At 37.0% G+C, this 25,333-nt stretch overlaps 1 pseudogene; it reads left to right on the top strand.

Moving 5' to 3' along the window:
• Positions 1–23,015: 23,015 nt before the first annotated feature.
• Positions 23,016–25,333, top strand: part of LOC102844393 — an 8,309-nt pseudogene continuing 5,991 nt past the window's right edge.

Raw genomic sequence — 25,333 nt, 5'->3', positions numbered from 1 at the left:
GGAGTTGGAGAATAAAAAAAAAAAAAAAGAACTGACTTGGCATTTTTCAATCAAAACTGAAAAACAATTTCAAGCCTCGAGTTGCAGTACTGAGGGATGCTATAGTAAAAAGACTGAATGATCTAGGAAGCATTAAAAGAAGATGGAAGGGATATGCAGAGCCCCTGTAAAAAAATGAATCAGTCGACACTGAAAAATTTCAGGAAGTAGCGTATGAGCCAGAGGTGACGAAGGAAAACATTCAAGCTGTTTTGAAGGTATTGGGGGGGGGGGGGGGGGCAGAGAGAATCCATGACATACAAATTGACGTTTCAACTAACAGATGCCTTTCTGAATGTGCTCACTATTCTATGGAAGGAAATTTAGAAGATAGCTACCTGGCCAACTGACTGGAAGAGATTTGTATTTGTTTCATTCCTCAAGAAAGTGATTCCACAGAATCTGGAAATTATCAAACAATATCAGTAATACCATATACAAGCAAAATATTAAGATCATCCCCAAATAAGTAGAACAGTACATTAACAGAAAACTGTCAGAAGTTCAAGCTGGGTTTAGAGGAAGTTATGGCACTAGGATATCATTGCTGGTTTTAGATGGGTCTTAGTTGAAAACAAAGAATATAAGAAGAAAGACTGGTGGTGTTTTCTAGACAAAAGCATTTGCTTGTGTGGATCATTAAAAAACTGTGGCTAACATTGAGAAGAATGGGAATTCCCAAACACTTATTCATGCTTATACAAAATCTATACCTAAATCAAGAAACTGTTGTTTGAACAGATTAAGGGAATACTGCGTGGTTTGTTATTGTTGTTATGTGCCGTCGAGTCGCTTGTGACTCATAGCGACCCTATGTACAACAGCCCTAAACTCTGCTCTACCCTGTGCCAATCGCACTGTCTCTGACACTCCCATCCAGATTACCCCAGTCACTGAACCAATCCACCTAACAGAGGGCCCTCTCCTCCTGCGCTGTCCCTCCACCCTCCCAAGCATGGTGTCCCTCTCCAAGGACCGGTCTCTCCTTACAATATGTCCAAAGTATGTCAGATGAAGCCCCAGAATCCTTGCCTCCAGGGAGGCACCCGATTTAACCCTTTCCAGGACAAATCTGTTTGTTTTCCTAGCAGTCCATGGTACCCTCAATACTCTTCTTCCACACCACAGCTCAAAGGCATCAATTCTCCTTCTATCCTCCTTAGTCATTGTCCGACTCTCTGATGCATAACAAGTGATAGCGAAGACCATGGCCTGTATCAGACACACCTTAGTCTCCAGAGAGACACCATTGCTCTTCAGTACTTTGGAGAGAGGAAAAAAAAAGATGTGCACTAAGGCTTTATCCATTCTCCATACATATTCATTATGTATGCTGAACAAATCATTCAAAAAGCTTGAATTTATGAAAAAAAACCTGCAGCATTAAGATTGGAGAAGACATCAACAATCTGCATTATTCAGATGATACATTCTTCTTTGTGGAAAATGAGGATCAAGGTCTGCAGCTTTCAATATTAATTACATTTTAAAATCAAGAGAAAAAAAAATCCTCACCACTGGACCAATAGGCAACACATTAAGACAGAGAGAAAAGATTGAAGTTAATGATTTCATCTTGCCTGAATCCACAATTAACAACTTTAGTGCCAGCAGTGAGGAGATCAATAGGTGTATTACATTGGGAAAACCTGCTGTCATGCATCTTTCCAAAGTCCTAAAGAGCAAAGATGTTAGTATAAAAAAGTAGATGTACTTGATTCAAACTATAGTCTTTCCAATTAACTGCTATGTATCTAAGGGTTGGGTAATTAATAAGGATGACAGGAGAATAATAAATATATTTGAGTTGTAGTGTCAGAGAAGAGTGCTGAATAGCCCATGATGTTTATGTAAGGTACAGTTGAATCAAGTACAGCTCATAGACACTATGAATGACAGATCTGAACCTTATCTTATGCTGTGCCATCCTCACAGTCTGACACACTCAAGTCCATTGCTAATGTCACCGTGTCAATCCTCCTACTTGAGGGTCTTCTTCTTCAATGTCTCTCCATCTTTCAAGCATGATGTCGCTCCCTCTTCAAGGAAATGCCTTTCCTGCTAACATGCTTACAGTATGTGAGAAGTTTCCCCATCTTTTCCTTCAAGGAGCACTATGATTGCACCTCCTCTAAGACATATCTGTATATTTGTATGGCAGTTCATGGGATATTTAATACTCTTCTCTAACACCATCGTTCAAAGGTATCAATTCTTCCTCTGCCATCCTTATCCATTGCCCAGCTCTTAGAGGAATAACAAGTGATTGAAAAGACCATGGCCTGACTCAGGTGTACCTTAGTACTCAAACTGACATCATTGCTTCTCAGTAATCTGGAGAGGTCCCTTACTACAGACTTTCCCAGAGCAACACATCTCCTAATCTCTCAACTGCTGCTATCAAGTGTATTTATTGTAGATCCAAGTAAGATGAAGTCATTTACAGTTTCAATCTATTTGCCATCTATCATAGTATTGCCTTTTAGTCCTGAAGATCTTTATTTTATTTACATATATATGTAATCCGTAGTGAAGGTGGCAGTGTCTAACCTTCAGCAAGTGCTTCAAGTTCTCTTCACTTTATGCAAGCAAAATTGTGTCATCTATGTACCAAAGTTTATTAATGAATCATCCTCCTATCCTAATGGTACATACCTCTTGTAAGAGTTCAGCTTCTCAAGTGATTTGCTCAGCATATCAATTAAATAGGTATAGAGAAATTATATAACCCTGATGTACACTTTTACTAATTTTAAACCACATAAAGTTCCCTGTTGTGCTCTGTTTACATAATAGCCTCTTTGTCTAAATATAGGCTTCATACAAATACTACTACGTGTTCTAGAGTACTCATTCTTCTCAATGTTAGCTATATTTTTTATAATCCTCACAATTAAATGTATTTTCATAGTCAGTAAATCACAAATATGCATTCTTCTAGTATTCTTTGCTTCCAGACAGGATACATCTGACAATAGCAGTGATATTCCTAATGCCACAGTCTCTTCTAAATCCATCTTGAAAGTCTGGCAGTGCTCTATGTACTGTTTTAGCCTTTCAAAATGACTATCAGCAAAATTTTACTTGGATGTGATATTAATGATATTTTTCAATAATTTCCAAATTCTATTGGATCTCTTTACCTGGCAAGGGGAACAAATATGTATCTCTTCCAGGCAGTCGCCCAGACACTGGTCCTCCAAATTTGCTGGCATAGACTGGTGAGCACATCCAGGACTGCACCTGTCATTTGAAACATATCACATGAAATCCCTTGGATTTGTAGGGTCTTATTTTTGTTACCAATGTCTACAGTGCAGCTTGACCTTCTTCCTTCAAGAAAAATGTTAAGGACTATCAAAAGAACAGATGATGTTGCAGAAAGTCCAACCAGAGTGCTTCTCAGAGGCAAGAGATGAAGCTTTATTTCTCACACATTGGACATTTTGTTAGGAGAGGCTATTCTTTGGAAATGGAGTATGCTTTGAAAAGAGGAGGATCAATAAAAGAGAAAGATCCTCAACAAGATGTATTAATACAGTCTTTGTGGCAATGAACTCAAATACAGGGGATGATAAGGAAGTTGCAGGGAGGATAAGGTTCACATTGATTGTTTACAGGGTCATTATGAGTCATACTCAAGTTGATGGTACTTAATAACAATAACAATAATGAATAGGGAGCCTAGTGGGTAAGGAGTTACATTTCTAATCCATAGGCACATGGTTTGAACCCACCAATTCTTCTGCAGGTAATATTTGAATAATCTCCTCTAGTGTGATTTATTGCCTCTGAAAACCACTGGATGATCAGTAATGACTAGGTTCTTACTTGACAACATATAAAAACAATATCACAAATAAAAATGACAGAAGAGGAATAGATAACTTTCAATATGGTGTTGGAGAAGAGGAACAAACAAGTCTGTCTTGGAGAAAAATGCAATCTGGGTGCTCCATAGAGACAAGGATGGTGAAACTTCATCTCATATACTTTGGGCATGTTGTCAGGATGGGCTAGTCCTTGGTAAAAGATATCATGGTAGGAAAAGTGAAGGAAAAAAGAAAACATTGAAGACCCTCAGCAGGACAGAGCAAGGTTCACATCTGTTGTTCACAGGGTCACTATGAGTCATAGCTGACCTGATGGCACCTAATGCTTTGGTGGTGATATGAAGGCATACACTGGCACAGCTGCTGGTCAACAGAGACATGAGAGAGGGGAGCAGCAGACGGATAACAGCTAGCGGAGCAGCAGTGGGTAGAGACAGTTTGAGAGACCAGAGCTGCTGTGAGCAGCATCAGCATGAGGGAATGAAGCAGTGCTGGTGGCAGCCTTGAGACAGCATCAGCATCAGGACAGACTAGCATCACAGAAATGGCTGGAGGCCTGAGCCACCATATCTAGCACTGGATGGGGAAAGAGGGAAGGGAGTGTTGAGAGACAAGTCAAGGATTTGAAAAGGAGGGGCAAAGTTGATGATGGAGGAAGTGGACACTAGCAGAGCAGGACAGGGGCTGAACCATATCAAAAGGGACTAAGGTGGGGGTGGATAGGGAACCAGCAATTAATTAGACAATGTCCAAAGATGGCAGAAGAAGAATTGATACCTTTCAATTGAGGTGCTGGAGAAGAGTATTAAACATACCAGGGTATGCCAAGAAACTAACAGGTTTGTCCTGGAGAGGGTGAAACCAAACTACTTCTTGGAGGTAAAGATTTTGAAAATCTATCTTACCTACTTTGAGCATATAGGACCAGTATTTGGAGATCTATAGTAAGCTTGGATGGGTGGGGGAAAGTACAGAAGAGAAAGACCTCAGATGAGATGGTTTGACACATACTGGGATAATAAGAGTAGTTGTATCAGAGACAGTGAGATTGGCTCAAGATGGAGCAGGATTCAGAGCTATTGTGCATAGGGTTGCTATGAATTATAGTTGACTCAAAGGCACATAAGAACAACAACAAAAACATTGCTGAGCTCTGATGTTTTAGTGATACATATTGCCCCGTTAACCCTAAGGTATGTTATTTGAATCCACCAGCTACTCCAATGGAGAAAAACAGACAATTTTTCCCTTTTAATTTACTGCCTCCGAAATTCCACTAGTGGGTCAACTATGAGTTACTACTCATTGTTACACAGAAAAACCCAACACCATGTCAAAAAGTAATTTTATGGATGTGTGGGGGTGTGTGTGGGTGTGAGACTCGACTATTTGTGTAAGGAGATTAAAAACCAGAAGAAATTGGTAGGAAGATAAGATGTGTTTTACTTCGTATGTTTCTTACACCACACACTTACTTAGTTATTTGAGAATAAATGAATGGAAACAATATACAGAGTTTAAGGGAGAACTAGACAAACTCTCAAACTTTTCTAAGATAGCAAATGTTTCATGTACCTCAAAAGTAATAATTATTATTATTCTCATTTTAAAGATAAGACACTGAATCCAGGTAATTCATCAAATATTCAAATGTGACAGTGATTATATAATTAGGATGTAAATCATGGATAGGTTGGATTATAAACCACGACTCTATTCAGTGCATCACCAAGATTTTTGCTTTTCAAAATTCAGAAAAGAATAATGAAAATATTCTGATAACATCATAAAAATCAAGTAAATTTTAATAATAAAGAATCTAAATTGAAGATTATCCAAAAACGACTGGAACAGTACATCAGCAGAAAACTGCCAGAAGTCCAGGCTGGGTTTAGAAGGGGTCGTGGTAACTAGAGATATTGTAGCTGATGTTAGATGGATCTTAGCTGAAAGCAGAGAATACCAGAAGAATGTCTATCTGTGTTTCATTGATTATGCAAAGGCATTTGACTGTGTGGATCATAACAAACTGTGGCTGACTCTGAGAAGAATGAGAATCCCAGGACATTTAATCGTGCTAATGTGAAACCTGTACTTGGACCAAGAGGCAGTCGTCAGAACAGAGCAGGGCAACACTGCATGGTTCAAAATTGGTAAGGGTGTATGCCAGGGATATGTCCTATCTCCATACCTTTTCAACCTGTATGCAGAGCAGATTATCAGAGAGGCTGGGCTCTATGAGGAGAAGCGTGGCATTAGGATTGGTGGACAATCTATCAGCAATCTATGTTATGCAGATGACACAACTTTGCTCGCTGAAACTGAGGAGGACCTCATGCACGTATTGCAGAGGGTCAAGGACTGCAGCCTTCAGTATGGACTGAGGCTCAATGTCAAGAAGACAAAAATTCTCACCACCAGACGAATCGGTAGCATCAGGATGGATGGCAAAGAGATTGAGAGTGTTCACAGCTTCAGTTTGCTCGGCTCAACAGTCAACACTTGGCACCAGTAGCCAGGAAATAAAAAAAAAACGTATTGCGATGGGAAAGTCTGCGGTTAGGGACCTCTCTAAAGTACTCAAGAGCAACGGTGTCTCTCTGGAGACTAAGGTGAGCCTGATACAGACCATGGTTTTTGCAATCACTTGTTATGCATCAGAGAGTTGGACAATGACTAGGGAGGACAGAAGAAGAATTGATGCCTTTGAGCTGTGGTGCTGGAGAAGAGTATTGAATGTACCATGGACTGCCAAGAAAACAAACAGATTTATCCTAGAGAGGGTTAAACCAGGCTGCTCCTTGGAAGCAAGGATTGTGGGACTTCGCCTGACATACTTTGGACATGTTGTAAGGAGAGACAGGTCTTTACAGAGGGACATCATGCTGGGTTGAGTAGAGGGACAGCGCAGGAGGGGAAGACCCTCTATGAGGTGGATTGATTCAGTGACTGGGGTAATCGGGATGGGTGTGTCAGAGACAATGAGATTGGCACAGGATAGAGCACAGTTTAGGGCTGTTGTACATAGGGTCGCTATGAGTCACAAACGACTCGACGGCACATAACAACAACAACAAGCTGTAACTATTATTTAATTATCATACAAATGACTTACTTTAAAAAATATTTAATGTAACTCACCCATAGGAAAGTATCCTGTTGAAAATACAGTTTATTATTATTTGCACTGGTAATATAAGTTGACCAAAAATTATGATAAATTATCAGAAAAGTGTTTGTGTGTGTGCGTGTGCATGTGTGTGTGTGTGTGTGTGTGTGTGCGCGCGCGCGCGCGCGCGCACATATATATGTGGTGGTGGTGGTGGTGGTTGTTAAGTGTTATTATGTTGAGTATAACTCATATTGACCCTATGAACAACAGAGGGGAAACCTGTCCTATCCTGTACCATCCTCATCACCGATGACATAGTAGAGCCCATTGCAGCAGTCACTGTGTCAATCCAGCTGATTGAGGATTTTGCTCTCTTTTGCTGACCCTCCACTTTTCCAAACATGATATCCCACTCCAAGGAATAGCATATCCTAATAATATGCTTGAAGTATGTGAGACAAAGTTTTGTCATTTTTGCCTCCAAGGAACATGCTGGCTGTACTTTCTCTAAGAGACAGAAAGAGAGAGAGAGAGAATATACGTATCTTTATACCTCTATATACCTATCTATACATATGCACACAAACATGTATAAAGTCTGTTTTTATAATCCACCAGCTGCTTCACGGGAAAGGTGGGCAATCTCTCACTTGAGACAATATAGCAACAACAATAGCATTATTTTAATAGATAAAATGGGAAATTTATTTAGCATCTAAAAGAATAAATCTCCCTGAAAACTGTTATATTTCACTTATTGTTGTTACGAGTCATTGAGTGAACTCTGACTCATTATAATCCTGTGTACAACATAAGAAAAGCTTGTTGAATCCCATGCCATCCTCAAAATCTTTGTTGTGTTTAATCTCATTGTTGCAGTTGCTATATATCAAGCCATCTCATTGAGGGTCTTCCCTTTTTTGCTGACCCTCTACTGTTCCTAGCATAATGTGTCCTAAGTATAATTCCTTTCCAACAACACGCCCAAAGTATGTAAGAAGAAATCTCACCATCCTTGCTTCTAAAGAGTACTCTGGCTACATTTTCTCCAAGGGAGGTTTGTGTGTTGTTTTGGCTATGTGTGAAAGGAGCAGTGGTAACATGGAAAAGGCTGAGTCTGAATTCTATTCGCTTCATAAAGGGGAACTGTCCCAATTAACAATGTCTATAGTACAAAACAAATAGCTACATGATCAAGCATGCCACCTCTCATGCTACTGTATCTATTTCTACCAATCATTGGGTTCAATGCTCGTTGCTACTTGACTCATTGGGTTTTACTCACAGATATAGGGTTTATTAGGGAAATAGGTTGGGGAGTGAGTGAGAGAGGCAAAGAACATTACACAATTCACGTTTTAGTCCAGCAGTGCCCAGGTAACTAAATTATCGAGGCACAGCTCCTTAATTAATGAAAACCTAGTTCAGTGACACAAATGCACCTCTCATTTCCTCTGTTATTGTGCAAACTTTATGTCAAAGCAGTTACAAGTCAGTTTTTCCTTCAATCATCCAGCAAGCAAAACCTTTAACTTTGGCTCCCTCTCCAGGATTTCTCTGGTTACATTTTGCCACAGTCCCTTCACAGCAGTGTAATCTCTTTCCTCTCTTTCCATCACAATTTTTCACAGTATTGAAAGTGCTCTTTATATTGATCCCAGAGCTGTTGTTGATCTGCAAAACCAACAAGGTTTTGCTGTTGTTGTTATGTGCCGTCAAGTCGCTTGTGACTCATAGCGACCCTATGTACAACAGCCCTAAACTCCGCTCTGCCCTGTGCCAATTGCACTGTCTCTGACACTCCCATCCCAATTATCCCAGTCATTGAATCAATCCACCTCATAGAGGGCCTTCCTCTCCTGCGCTGTCCTTCCACCCTCCCAAGCATGATATCCCTCTCCAGGGACCGGTCCCTCCCCACAACAAGGTAGCTGGACAAAATGTCCCTAATGGAAGCTAACACAATGGATAGAAAAGCTAATTTTTGAGGGTTCTGATATCACATCATGATATCCAAAATTCTTCAACAACACCAAATTTATGCTATCAATTCTTCTTCAGTCTTCCTCATTCATTGTCCAATTGTTGTTGTCATGTGCCATCAAGTCTCTTGCAACTCATAGCCACCCTATGTACAAGAGCGCTAAACCCTGCTCTATCCTGTGCCAACCTCATTGTCTCTGATACATCTAGTCCCACTACACAAGTCACTGAATCGATCCATCTCATTGAGGTTCTTCTCTCCTGCACTGTCCCTCCACCCTCCCAAACATAATGTGCCTCTCCAAGGACTAGTCCCTCCTTGCAACATGCCCAAAGTATGTCAGACGAAGCTTCAGAATCCTTGCCTCCAAGGAGCAGTCTGGCTTCACTCTCTCCAGGACAAACCTGTTTGTTCTCCTAGCAGTTCATGAGATATTCAACACTCTTTTCCAGCACCACAGCTCAAAGGCATCAATTCTCTTTCTATCATCCCTAGTCACTGTCCAGCTCTCCAATGCATAGCACACAATTGTGAAGACTATAGCTCGGCTCTGGTGCACCTCAGTCTCTAGCCTGATATTGTTGCTCTTCAGTACTCTGGAGAGGTTCCTGACAACTGACTTTTCCAGTGCAATTCATCTCTTGTTTTCTTGGCTGCTGGTACCAAGAGTGTTGACTGTGGAGCCAAGCAAACCAAAACTGTTAACTATCTCAATCTCTTCACCATCCATACTGATGCTGCCAATTGGCCCAGTGGTGAGAATCTTTGTTTTCTTGATGTTGAGCTTCAATCCGCATTGAAGGCTGCAGTCCTTGACCTTCTTCAGCAAGTGCTTCAGGTCCTCCTCCATTTGAGCAAACAGGGTCGTGTCATCTGCATAACACAGGTGGTTGATGAGTCTACCTCCAATCCTGATGCCACATTCCGCTTTGTACAGCCCAGCATCCCAGACGATCTGTTCTGCATGCAGATTGAAAAGGTATGAAGACAGAATACATCTATGGTGCACAACCTTCCCAATTTTGAACTATGCCGTGTTTCCTTGCTCTGTTCTGGCGATTGCCTCTTGGTCCTAGTATAGTTTTTGCATAAGCACAATCAAATGTTCTGGGATTCTCATTCTTCTCAGAGTCAGCCAAAGCTTGTTGTTATCCACACAGTCAAAAGCCTTTGCATATTCAATAAAGCACAGATAGACATTCCTCTGGTACTCTCTTCTTTCTGCCAGGATTCATCTAACATTATTTATAATCTTGGATATTGTCCAATTACTTTGTGCAAATGAAGCACTTAACAGTCTATATCTTGAGGAAGGCATACTTTAGTTTTTAAACCGACACTGTTGCCCTTTAACATTTTAAAGATGTCTTTGGCAGCAAATATTTTCAATGCAATCTCATCCAATTTCTTGACTGCCACTTCCTTGAGTACTGATTGTAGCTTCAAGTAAAATGCAATACTTGAAAATGTCAATATTTCTCCATTTATTACAATGTTTCCTTTTGGCCCAGTTATAAGGATTTGGGGGGGTATTTTGTGTTGAATTGTAGCCCACATTGAAGGCATTCTTTATTCTTCTTCAGTAAGCACTTCAAGTCTTCTTTACTCTCTGCAATCAAAGTTGTGTCATTATATAATACATGTTGCTGATGAGTCTTCTTCCAATCCTGATCTTGCATTCTTTGTAACATATAGTCCAGCATCACAAATTATTTCTATGTATCATATCAATAGGTATAGTGAGAGGATACCACACTTTCATATACTTTTCCTGATTTTAAACAGTAAAGTATCTCCTTTTTTTACTTATTTCACTTAAAATCTACATAATTAAATTATAAAATCAAAGACATAGAGATAGAGAGCTAATCATTGTTTTCCTATAGCCAACTTACACTGTTTCATTAAACTGACTACTAAATTTTAAGGAATTTTATTATCTGATCATTAGAATGTCATTCTTAAGCATTCAATTATATAAACCTATAATTAAATTTGTTTTATTGAATATAAATGTAATAAATACTCAAAAGTAATTACATACTAATTAATTTAATATTATCTACACCCTTGAGGTTATTTACACTTAATGAATTTAAATGGTAGAAATGCAACACTATGAATCTTTTATCAACTTCACATTTAATAATGTTATATTGGTAGCTAAAAACCAGCTTTGATGGGAGTATTTACACAATTGTTATTCTTGTTGTTAAGTGCCATTGAGTTGAGTCTGACTCATAGTAACCCTATGAATAATATATCTGAACCAAGACCTGTCGTACACAATCCTTATTACCTTCAACATATTTGAGACCATTACAGTAGACATTGCATCAACCCATCTCATTCTCTTTCACTGATTTTCTATCTTTCCAAACATGATGTCCCTCTCCAATATGTCCAAAGTATGTGAGTTTCAGCCATCCCCGCCTTGAAAGAACATTTTGGTTGTACTTTACACAATTAGCAAATGCTAAAAATTGAAGATACCATAATCTAGAAGTCCAATTCCTAAACAATTCTGATAAAAGAACTGGCCTCAGCTCTCATCAATAACATGAATGTAGAAATTGTATATAATTCTAAATAATTTAGGGTACAAAAGCTTGTGAATTTTAATGTAAAAGTGATGAATCTTAAAGCTTAATAATGGAAAATTTGTTATATCTGTGGTTGAAGAAATGCCTAATGTTCTATTGGGTAAAGGTTTGAATCTTAAAAGAGATTTAAAAGGATAGAGAAAAAGTATTAAAATTACTTGGAAATCTAGTGGGTCCTAAGAATAATGATAAATGTCTTTATTGATATACCTTACCATCTAATATTACTTAAGAGTTAAAGCTTAGTTTGTTCAATGGAGGGGCATGCTGTATATTCTTCAGAATAGAATCAACTTACGTCACCTATACACCTGTAAATAATTTTTTTAAGGGACAAATATATAAACATGAGAGAGAGAGAGAGAGAGAATGGGTCTGTGGGCTGGGACCTTGGAGTCTCCCTCCACTCGGGAAATTGGCAATGGATGGCTGATGTCTTGGTGTAAGTCAGGCAAGGTAAGTTTCTGGGGTCCTTTTTGTTGGGTAAAGGTGGAGGCCTGCTCAACAGTGTGACTTTAAAATCGTTGATGAGGTGGTGGGTTGGTAGGCTGGCTTGGGGCCTGGGGCCCTCAGGCCAAATTTATTTATTTTAGAAGAATATTCTTTAAAAGACACAGCAATCATTTGTCTATTTGCTGTACTGAACAACTTGGAGTTTCTGTGATGGTGGACCCTGTCCCATAGTCATGTCAAATACCATGATGGTTATCCATTATGTACAGTAGTTGGATAAGCTTCCAGATCGATTCATATTGGGAAGCAGGAGTGGCATCCACTTCCTAAACTAGATGCCTCTGGAAACAATACAGACTCTCTTATAAACGTACAGAAATTACAGAACAGAGTTCAGGTCCTTTGTGCAAAGCTTACTCTGAGTCATATTCAACTCTACAACACTTAATCACTGCTAAATGAGAATAGTGCTGTTATATTTGGAGGAACATTCTTCCAGTTTGCACATCACTCTTTGTCATTGCGCTGTATGATATAACCTGGGTTTGGTATGATGCTGAATCTTGTGCCATGGGGATATCAAATACCATAATGGTTTCCCACTGTAGACAGTATTTGGTGAAGCTCCCAATTGTAAAACAGGTTGGGAAGCAGGAGTGACATCCACTTCCTAAACAACATGCCTCGGGAAACTCTATGAACTTGGAGAAACAACGATAGCTGTGGAAGGGCATTAGGTCTTTTGTTCACAGAGTTGCTATGAGTCGACCTCAACTTGATGGAAATCAACAAGAACAACTGATAGGTATACACATATATACACATGTTAACTACTTAAAATATGTGTTTTAAACTATTTTGATCTTTTAAACAAAATCTAATTTCAGTGAAAATTAATAGAAAGGCTAGGTTTTCTTTCATTCATTCATTGGTAAACATTTTCTTCCCTTCTCAACCTCCAATTCATGTTGTAATGCATGTCTTTTCCCAGATTATTAATTGTCCAGCATATGAATAATCATTCATTCCTTTCAAACAATCCTTCCATTCTCCTATCCCATTGTAGTGTTCATTATCTATCCATTTCCCCCCCTGCTCTTCCCTTTGCCATGTCCATCCTATTTTTGTAACAGTGGTTAGTCAGTATTTGTCATTTTCTAACTAAGATATTTTACTTAGTGTAATGTCTTCCAGACTCATCCACATTGTGCAGTGTTTTACAAGTCATTTTTTTCAGTGCTGAGTAATATTCCATTGTGTGAGTATACCAGCAAAGAGCTGGAAGTAGGTCAAGTACCTGTCAAAATATCAATAGACCAGAAACTAAGTGTTGATCTTTTGGAAGAATAAAGGAAACATAGATTTTGGTCTTTTGGAAGAATAAAGGAAAAACAACAAAAGAAGAAAGGAGATTTTCATTTATGATATTGCATTGTTGAGGATAATAATTGAAAAAGTAGAATAAGCTGATAGCATATAACGATACCTCCTTAGAAATAAAGTCTCCAGAGGTTGCTATGCTGACTGGAGCTCACCAATTTCCTTATTAAACAGAATCCTCACTACTCTGTTTCTAAGACAACCAAAAGGGAGTTCTGCTTAATTAGTTTCTTAATTAGAAATAAGACTTAAATTCATATGCCCGTTTAGGCATAATCAGAATTGTACTATATGCAAAACCTGTTCCAACAACCTTGGGAACCTAGGTAGCCTCCTTTGGTGTGTGATCTCAAAGAACCCAAAAGTCTTCCTTTTTTATAAAATTTACTTGTGATACCTTTAAACCTAGTACTGTAAAATTCCCACTGTTCAAGTTATTGCACTGGATGAATCATTAGGTCAGAGGAAAGCCTTAAGAACCAAAGCTTTAAGTGCATTATTTAAAAGAAAAAGGAAGAAGAAAGAAGTTAAGAACTCACTTGAAGAAGCTAAAAAAAAAAAGGTCAATAGATTAGAATATATGGAAAGGAATTAGTGGAAAAGAACAATAATCAATGCTACAAAAAATGGGGAAATGCGATAAGCCAAGTAGTATTAACAAAATCATAAAATCGTAGAAAAATATTTGTAGTCCATGTCACAAAGAATACTGTGGGGTTTTGCTTGTTATTGTTTGTGAGTTTTGGAGAGGTTTGTTGGTTTTGTTTTTTCATTTTCACCAAGGAAAACTTTTTATTCAAGTTCCCAAACCATACTTGGGTTATGCTAAATTCGAATCAAAGAAAAAAGAAGGTCAGCTAGGATTCAGAAATAAATAGTTTTCATCTATCTAGTGGAAGCTAAAATCAATGTATACATTTTAACCAAAACCTGCTGCACATGGCATTTTTTTAAAAGTCTTTCAGTCTACCAGGCTAAACCTTTTCCTGCTTTGGTTTGGTTTATCTGTTCCCTCTTCCTCTTTTGCTTTCAGCATCTCGCCCCTCCCCCTCTGGTTCATCCAAATTGGATACAGTCCCTGCTGCTTTTTGTTTCTCTTAATACAGACTCCGTTTTCATGCCATCTTTTTCATCATTCACATCACACTGCATTTCCTCTTGGTAATGTTTGGGCACCACAACAGTTGAATCTCCTGAACATCACTCATTAAATTATGACAATCTATTCTGAGAATACTTTTAAGCTGGTTAAGCTCTTTTGGTGCATTTTTTTTTCTCTCTAGCCTGCATCTTTCTTTTTCCAATTATTTTGTAAGCTTTTAGCCATTTTTTAACCAAGAAGATTCATAAACTCACATGCAGGCAAGAAATCAATAAAACATTATGCTTTAACAAAATATTAAAAGTTCCTAAAATCTAACCAAAACCTTGAATAACATAATAACAAGATTGGCAAAGGAGTGGAATAATTAACAAGCAAGAAAACTTAAATATACAATACACATAATAAAGTCAGCCTTAGTGGCAATCAGGAAAGGGGAGACAAAAAGAAAACAAAAAACGAGATGCCATTTCCTATCTATGACGTTAGCAAAATTTAAATGCCTGATTGTGCCAAGTTTTGTGGTATACACCAGAAAGTAGAAAACTATATATATATCAAAATCCATATTTTACAAATGATATATAAAGCAGTTTGGTGACCTAATGAAGAGAAAGATGCTCAGTCTTAACAATTTGACTCTTCTATCACACAGCATCTTTCTTGTATACACATGCTCAAAAGGAAATACACACACACACACACACACAAGGAAATACACACTGGAGAGTCAGCTTTTCCTGGATGAGTTTGAGTTTTGAGTTTAACAGAAAATTAGCAAAAGAATAAAATTCATTTTTCAGAGCTTCCTACACTGTCATTTCTATCTATGATCTCTCCTCAGCACTTCGAAAAGAAACAGAATTGTACCTGATATTTTCATTAACTTGAAGGGATTCTTTGATTTGTATTCCAAAGAGAAAATATTTAATGTTATTTAACAAATGATATTTTCATCTTTAAGACAACTTCAGGCAAGTTATCTTTCCCATCTGGAGAAACATATTTATCTATTTTACTTACACTATAAGAACACTTGAAAATAGACACAAATATATGTAAACTCATAGCTTCATAAACAAACCAGACATGCAAGCACATACACACATACATACATACATATATCCATACATACATACATATATCCATCCATACATACACACATGATCCCACATTTCACATATCAAAGAAAATTGTCACATATGCTTTAACTCAGAATGCTTATTTCTATATTAATGTGATATTACTGCTTAGGGTTTCATATGATTGAATAATTATAATGCATCTATCTTTAATTGTTATATGTATACTGAATGTCTTCCTATTTGTGATGTAGAAACACAAATATAAAAAAGATAGAAGTTCAAAGACAAAGAGATGTGATGAGTATCTTTGGTACATCCTATACCCACAGCTGAACTGTCATTGGCTTCCTTCATAGGTCTTCATTTGTTTGCATAATTTCCATTAGTCTCATGCAAAAAAATTACTCAGATCTGAAAGACTGTTAGATCAACTAAACCATCAATTTCCTGATAAATATTCTGTCTCCTAATATTCAAGTTTCTTTCCGCTTATCTATTTCTAGAATCTCTTACTACTTGTTTTCAGTATTAACACTATTTCTTTTTATAGTGAAAGGAAATAAATTACCATCAATGATTTATATGTTAGATATTTGCATATGCTGCATTTGGAATCAGCTTTGATAATAATCTTCATGATGCTATTCTACTTATGGCCCATAAAAAATACTGAATAGTTCAATTTAAGAGTGTAAACACAATTTGGAATTTAAGAGAAAATAAAAGTATTGGGAAATGAGTTCTACTCTGTTTTTTAAATGGCCAGCTAATAAGATCTATTTGTTGAACTGATATTGTTTCTAGTGATTAAGTTAAGTTTTAGTGTTGCCTGGAGTGTTTCTCTTGTGGGGAATGATTGAGAAAATAATTATAATGGGCTATGTCTTTGACAGAGTCTATAAACACTGAGATGGCAGCACATGATTAAATTTATGTTTAGATTGTAGAAATCGTTGCTGCTTAAGAAGAGAACAAGCATATTGATCTTCAAGAGTGAAATAAGGCAAGATGAAAGGAATAATTAAATCTGGCAGTATTAGTGTTCTCATCTATAGCACAATTATACAAATTACATCTCTCCTTACCCTGTCCCTGCTTCTGTCTCTTCTTGGGGTTTAAATTCAAGACCCCTGAGAAAAAAGGATTTTTTTTTTCTCTTACCTTGATAAATCAACTAGTTTTTAAGCCAGAAGACCTCTGGACTGATTCTTGAATAATGTAATTCCCATAATAATGTAATTCTTGTCATGTAGTCGGTAGGAAGTTGCTCTGCCAACTCAAAGGCAGAATTTCTTTGATGGTTTGAATCCTCCAGAGGGACTGTTAGAGAGAAAGATGGTCAGTCTCTTCTCATTTGTTATATGGTTTCTCGAAAACCTGATGAAGAAGGGTCCGTTATGCGTTTTGTCTTGATGAAAATGAGTTTGAATTTTGAAACTCCCCTGGGCGGAAATATAGATACTGTTCAAGTCTATTTCAAGCTTTGCATGCTAACAGTTTTGAATTTAAAATCCTACAGATAATCTTTGTACTTACAGCATTCCTGGTTGTACATTGGTTAAGAGCTCTACTGATAGTAAAAATTTGAATCTAGCCCTAAGACGCCTTGGAAGAATGATTTGACAGTTTGATTCCATGACTGTCATAATACAGAAAATCCTATGGTACAAATTTACTTTTAATATTGGGGCACTTAGAAGGAAAAAAGATTCTACACAATGGCACCTAACAACATGGATGGTAAACCATGAACTCATGCAGACAAGCCGGATACAACACAATGCAAAAGAGACTATGGGGAGAAATTTCTACAAAGTTTCAAATGAAAACAAGAAATCTTTGTAAGTTCAAACCAAGCATTACTTATCATGGAAAACTCAGGATCCCTTTCCAGCAACTCTTTATCAGTAGGAGTACACCTAAAATATTTAAAAAAAAAAACAAAAACCTCAAATTCATGGCTTTTAAGTTGGAACTGATGCATAGCTGAGCTTCAAGCAGGTTTTCAGAGGCTGTGAATCACATGGAAAGAGATCGTCCACCTTTCTCCCTTAGAGAAGCTGATGGATTCTAATATGAATTCTAGAATCCTGATTCTAATACTGCCTTTGAGTTGGCAGCATACTCAATCACCAGAGCTTCCTTACCTAAAATAATCAGGAATAAATAGTTTAGAATTTAAAAGAAGTTCTGAGAGTTGGGAACTTTGCCCCCTAGAATCTTGAGAATTGGAAATTTAGATTGAGAAACAACAATCATCTTTCCCAGAGATTCAGGATATGAGAGCCCCTCTCTGAGAACACTGGAATCTCCCCTAAAGTGCAGGGCTAAGTGTACTACATAAGTTCTTCTCTGAACCTATTCATTCTTTTTTATTTCTCCCTAATAATACAGTATCATTTTCCTTCTTCCTATTAATTAGAAGAATCCAAATGAATGTTAATCTGCTCCCTCTAGATACTCCCTATAAGTGATGCTCACTGGTTAACTTTCATATACTATGCTATAGTAATATTTACAACAATCCTACTGGCCTGATATTTGCTTAAAAATTGCATCTTAGTAGCATTTTCCAATTACTTTCTCTTCTCTTGTGATTAGTGATCTATCCACACATCATCATCTCAATACAGTGGAGTAAGAAAAAATTAATGCTAGCTGACACTCTTTTGAGTTTTCCAGGTCATCAATCATATGGAAGATTTCCCATCATTCTTCTGAGGTGGACACATACTGCCAGAGAGGCACAGTTTGGGGGTTAGTAGCACAAGTCCCTAGAAACTTCATCACCAGGGCTCCCATGATATGGCCAGTCAACTGCTTTTACCTTAGGTATTGACTGTGGATCCAAGGAAACCAAAATCATTGACAACCTCAATCTTTCTTCTACCTATCAGGATGTTTCTTATTTACCCAGTGGTGAGGATTTTTTGCTTTCTTGATGTTAATATGTAATCCATGTCGAAGGCTGAGGTCTTTGATCTTCTGCAACAAGTTTTTCAAGTCCTCTTAATTTTCTGTAATCAAAGCTGTTCCATCAGCATAATGTGGGTTGTTTATGAGTCCTCTGCAAATCCTGTATCACATTTTTATTCATATAGTTCTGCTTCTTGAACTACTTGCTCAGTTTACAATCTGAACAGGCATGGAGAAAGAATACAATCCTGACAAACACTTTTTCTTATTTGAGAACATGCAGTGATCTCTTACTCCGCTGGAACTACCTCTTGGTCTATGTATAGGTTTCATATGAACACAATTAAGTCTTTTGGGATCCCCTTGTTTCTTACCATAAGCCACAACTTGTTATGACCTATAAAGTAAAATCCCCTTATATAATTAGTCTAACTATAACAAGGGACACAATATTTAACTGCTCAACTGGAAACTGGAAAGCTGTTGACTTAATCCACCCAAAGATTAAGGGAAAGAAAGACCTGGTGACCTAATTCCCTAAAGATTACATCCTAGGAAATACTATGAGGAAATTTTACTTCATCATATTGGATAACTCTGAGTCAAAAACAATTAGACAACACCTAACAACAGTAAGATGCCATTAAAATAATTGAAATAAAATAACATTTTGGATATTACAAGTGAACTAAAAATTAATTTCTCTTTTTGTTACTATACTTCATAAATTTTAAAATGTATATATGGCACATGATATTTTTCTTTAACAGCACTGCTTGAGTTTTTCTCAGAAATCTGCAGTATAGAATTACATACTTCTGAAAGATCTTATAATAAGAAATGTTGTTTAACTTTGTTTAAACACATATTTCACACACTTCATTGTTAATGGTGTTCTTTTCCCCAAGGAATCTATTAATAATCTCCCAAGTTAGCAATTTTACTGAAAGGACTTTGGAAAACATAAGAGCTATAATATATGAACAACTTTAATCTCTTTTTTATGTAGCATGCTCCCTCATTCTGAGTAAGAGGCAGTGGGCATAGGTTAGATGGTACTTTATCGGTCTCTTTAGCCCAGCACATTACAAATGCACCTAGTACCCCTGACATGAATATAAATTAATTGCTTAATTTTTAAATGATTATTTTTGTCAATAATACTGAGTAGAATTTAAATTCATAAATTTGCTAATGCTTCTTCTCTTCCATGGTCATTAACCTTCCTTTAAAATTTGGCAATGTTAAATACATGCATGAATATAATTACTGGGTGACTTAAGAGAATGGATTTTTTTATTATCTCCATAATAATTAAGATGGAAAAAAAAATTGGTCCATAACCATCCTGTATTGTGGGAAAGTAATGAGAGTGGAAATAAAAATCAGTTGCCATTGAGCTCATTCTGACTTCAGTGACCCCATGGGTAAAATTTTCCCAGTGGAAGATTACTTAGACTCCATGGCTTTCACATCTTTAACCATGCTCTAATATTCTCATGCCTTAGGGTAAAACAAGTAATTAAGATAAAATAGGTAGAGAGAATTATTTATGTTTTGAAAAGTTGACATTTGGAAGCAGTGCTTTCTTGTCTCTTAAATTTAATGGTTATCCACTTAATCTAAGATACTATTAGATGGCTCCACCAGCCTTCCTTCAGTACGCAGTACAGAAAAGATTGGGTAGACATTAAAAGTCAGCTTCCACTTCTCCAGACCACAAAAAAGGTCAGGAAAGAAGAGTTAGGAAAACATATGAAAGGAGTCATTGGACTACTGGGTACATGCTGACTGCTCTTTCACTCCAGCCTTTTACACATGCCTAAATACCCCTGATTAACACTTTGTTTCAGAAATCACAAAAATTAAGTTATTGTTGAAAGCAGACATTGCTTGTTCTAACTAGACAAAAGGGAAGATTATGCATACAAACAAAATAATTTCTTTAAGTTATTTTTCAAAAAGGCAAAGAGATGAAGAATAAAATAGATATATAATGAAATATATAAATTTTGGATTCATATTTTTTTTAAAAATCATTGGGAATCACTATGTTTGCAGCAGTATAGGCGGAAAAGAGTTTTGGTTAAGCAATATTCTAGGCTCTATTTTAGATGTAAATGTCTTAGATTGCCATCCATCAGTGAAAAATGGAGAACTGCTAAAAGGCCTACTCTCTCTTCACATGGCTGACAGTCAATTTTCTACTATACTTCTCATTTTAAAATGTGCTTATTGAGCCATTTTCCACTGCATTACTGGGAAGAGCTATTATATTTGAATGGGTTCCATGCTGACAAACTGCATTTTGGAGTCACCAAGAGTCCCTTGATGCTTTGCCATCAGCCAACTAAATGTGTCTCCATTCCAGTAGCTTTACTTCAATTGATGGATATGTAACCTCACACTCTTGAATTTTATGGACAGTTATAGACTGAAGAATAGTGTAAAGTTCAGAATAGGAGTACAAAGGACCCACAGCCCATCTTAAGCGTTACTCATACTGGAAGAATATTCTCTAGACTTTGTTTAGTTCCCCAGTTATGCAGGAAACTTGAGATAATTTGGTTTGAAATTCTTTTTAAAGATCCATGATCACTTGGAAGAAAATGCTTTTATTCTTAGTGCATAGTAGTAGACTAGGTATCAAAAAAACATACACAAAAAAAAGAAGCACAGGCTTGATATCTCGATAACAGCAATATAACACTCATGGAACTTTAAAGAAGAAATCAGTCTGGTTAAAGATGAAGCAGGACTTATTCAATGAGGCACTGTCATCTAGATCTGTTAGGATTTCTCTTACCCATTCTATGTACCTACGTCTCAAATTCTATATGCATTATTTAGAACAGTAGATAACATCAATTGTCCACAGAAAGGTGACTCTCCATCACTGGAACAGCTTTCCCAACATATGTAGAGAGTTAGAAGTATTAGTAATTTATGCTGTCATTCTTTCCAAGAAACAGTAGATGACTGACCAGTGCAAGAGTATGAAAACCCAGATTGAAGCAGGACAATCTTGGTATACAATTTATACTCTAGACTTCTCCACAGGATCAAACTGGAGGTTGATCTCTAGGTTAGAATCTTTCTTTTCCATCTTCTTTTTCACTCCATTATTGATATTTTACTGAGAACACTTCCTATTGAATCACATGCAAATAAACTTTTGACTCAAGGCTTACTTCTGGGGAATCTGAGCTCAGATACCTTATGCGAGCTGTCAGTACTTACTCTGGTGATTGAAGAATGGGTAATACTGGATCCAAAGATGAGGAAGTAAAGGACTATCTCTTTAAGAGGGAAGAGTGAACTGCATGAACAAGGAACCAGATCAGTATCAGGAACTGAAGTGGTGTACTGTAAACAACCAAGATAAAAACCATGATTCCAGTAAAATGTCACTTAATGTTATAGTGAATCTTTCTTGCGATAATTATAGCTATAATGTTCCTTAGAAGTTAGTATGAACTAGATGATTTCTCATATCCTTGCACATGTTATCTAGAGGTGGTAGTTCCTGGAGAAAAGTGTCATACTTGGTAGCAGAAGGTCAATGAAAAAGAGAAAGATTTTCGATGAGACGACTTAACACAGTGACTGTGAAAATGATCTCAAATCTAATAATGATTTTGAGGATAATTCAGGATTGGACAGTGTATGTTGTACAGGGAGGTTATTACAGTTCAGAATCAAATCAATGGCACCTCACAACAGCACCGAGGCTTTAGAACTACCAAAAAGTTGTGGAGATTTCCTTTTAAAATACTAATACATTCTTTTCTCTACTGACACACATTTTTTTCTGCTGTTTTGGATTTTGATAATCTATAGATACTCCTACCACACAAAAAAAATAACCAGAAGTTGCAAACAATAAGAGAATTTCTTTAATCAAACAAATTTCTGATTGAGTAATCAGGACTTCAGTTTTCTCTACAGGCTCATCTCTTTCTTGGATTATCTCCTTTATATTTGTAAAGAAACTATGTTACAACATAACCCTTAGGTTTGTCTCACTTCCCCCTGCCCTGTAGGTTGTTGTTAATTACCATCATGCTGGAACTGTAAATGGACTCAGAGCTGATTAAGCAGCAATTATTCAGAGGTTGCAAATCACATAGGAGGAGATTACACATCTTTCTTCTGTGGAGAAGCTGATGTGTTCTAACCACGTGTCTTTGCATCAGCAGCACAATACTTTGCCACTAGGCCAAGCTTTTGCTTCTCAAGAAAACAAAATTAATTTTTTATAGGTACAGGAGCTCCCCTTTATTTAATGTAATTGTGTTTACTATCACCTGGGAGATTTCTCTGCTTTTTTATTTCAGAATTAATCTGTGATACTGGAAGCCATGGGTTTGTTGGGTTCCCCCCTCCCCAATTATTTTAATTCCTCATTAGAAAATGGTTCCTACACCACAGGCTATGACATCACTTTTTCAGAGGCCAGTTCCACCTTCTAGGCTTCACAGCTGAGATTTCTAATATTTTATCGAACAATGTGGACAGAAACCAACTTTTCCATCAAATGCCAATTTTGTAGTAAAGAAAACACCCATCTACAAATCAATGTGACACACCTCTCAGAAAGTAAAACTTACTCCATTCCAATTTCTTGGATCAGAAATTATATGTTTTTAAACTATAATTGTTTTGTTTAAATTAGCAAAACTATATATTTTATTTAAAAGTGTATGTTTAGAATATTTATAACACACATACTACATTTAATTTAAATGTTATTCATTAGAGCAATACATTATCTAGAAATAAACTTAACAAGGTAAGTGCAAAATCGGTATAGAGAAAACTAGACATGAAATAGAATACTTAATATTCTGTTTATTTTTTAGGTCTGCTATTTCTTTCATAATTTTATCAATATTTGTCATTACAGAAGCAGATAATCTAATTCTAAAATTTTTATTGAAAATTAAAGAACCCTGAATAGCTAAAGAAATCTTGAAAAAGAATAAAATAGGAGATCTACACTCTCTGACTTTAAACCATACAAAAAAGCCATACTTAATTTGGAGTAGGTATGATAATAGATTAATGAAATAGAACTGAGAATAAACAAATAGATTAATACATCTATGGTCAATTGATTTTCTATTGTTATATTTACCCAATGGGGAAAGAGGCATCTCTTCAATTAATCCACTGCCATCGAATTGGTTTCAACTCAAAGTGACACTCCATATTGTTTCTGAGGCTATAAATCTTTACAGAAAGACAATGTCCATCTTTCTCAGAGCAGGTGGTGGATCCAAACTGGCAACATTTCAGTTATTCTTGTTTTTATTGTTAGGTGCCATTGAGTCGAGCACAACTCATGGCAACCCTATGAACAAAAGATCTGAATTTTGTCCTATTCTATACCATCTTCACAGTTCCTGACCCATTAGAGTTCATTGCAGCAGTCACCATGTCAACTCACCTGATTGAGGGTCTTCCTCTCCTTTGTGACCCTCCACCCTTCCAAGCATCATGTCCTTCTCCAAGCAAGCCTCTCCTCATTCTTGCCTCCAAAGAGTACTCTGGCTGCACTCTCTCCAAGAGAGTTCTCTTGAACATCATGGGATGTTCAGTGCTCTTCAACACCATGGCTCAAAGGCATCAGTTCTTCTGTCATCCATATTGTTGTCCAGCTCTCTGATGCATAGCAAGTGATTGGAAAGACAATGTCCTGAATCAGACACATCTTAGTTCGCAAACTGACATTATTACTCCTCAATAATTTGGAGAAGTCCCTAACTGCAGATTTTCCCAGGGAAATGTGTCTTCTTATTTCCTGACTGCTGGTACTAAGGATGTTAATTGTGGATCCAAGCAAGGTGAAACTGTTGGAAGTTTCAGTCTCCTCTCCATTAATTATTTTGCTGCTTATCAGTCCAGTGGTGAGAATCGATTTTCTTGACATTGAGATGCATCATTTAGTAATATTATCATGGCACCACCAAGACTCAATAAATAATACTGAAAAAAATGGATTTTCAAATGCAAAAAAGTTAATTAGGATCCAACTCTAACAGCATACACTAAAACAATTCAAAATTGACCAAAGCCTTAAACTTGAAAGGTAAACTATAGAAATCTTTCAAAAAGAAAAGTTAGAGTTAAGTATAGACTCTGTGTGATAGTGTAGCAGATGTTGCAAGAAAGCATGAGTGGTTAAAGGCAAAATAGACAAATAAGATCAAAGGGCCTGTGGGTGGGGGAGGTGGAATTTACTTGAAGCTCAACATCAAGAAACCAAAAATTCTCACCACTGGGCCAATTGCCAGCATCATGATAGATGGTGAAGACACTGACATTGTTAACAGCTTTATTTTGCTTGGCTCCACAAATAACACTCTTGGTACCAGCAGCCAGGAAATCAAAAGACAAATTGTACTGGGAAAGTTTGCTGTCAGAGGCCTCTCCAAAGTACTGAAGAGCAAGGGTGTCAGTCTGGAGACTAAGGTGTATGCCTGATTCAGGACAGGTTGTGGTTGTTGTTGATTGTCTTCAAGTCGAGCATGACTCATATCGACCCTAAGAACAAAACTCCTGAAGCCCTTCTAAAACTATGAACATTTATCAAGGTTCATAGAGTTTCCAGAGGCATGTTATTTAGGAAATGAATGCCCCTACTGCTTCCAAAGATCCAGGCACAGTCTTTGCAATTACTTGCTTGTTAGGCATCGGAAAGCTGGACAATGACTAGTAATGATAGAAGGAGAATTGATGCCTTTGAGCTGTGATGCTAGAAAAGAGTATTGAATATACTATGGACTGCTGTTGATGTTGTTGTTATGTACTGTCGAGTCGCTTA

Source organism: Elephantulus edwardii, unplaced genomic scaffold (genome assembly GCF_000299155.1).
Source record: "Elephantulus edwardii isolate Elephantulus edwardi_28Jun2011 unplaced genomic scaffold, EleEdw1.0 scaffold00164, whole genome shotgun sequence".
Lineage (NCBI taxonomy): Eukaryota > Metazoa > Chordata > Mammalia > Macroscelidea > Macroscelididae > Elephantulus > Elephantulus edwardii.
The sequence above is the reverse complement of the archived record's forward strand: the minus strand, read 5'-3'. Positions and strand labels throughout refer to the sequence as shown.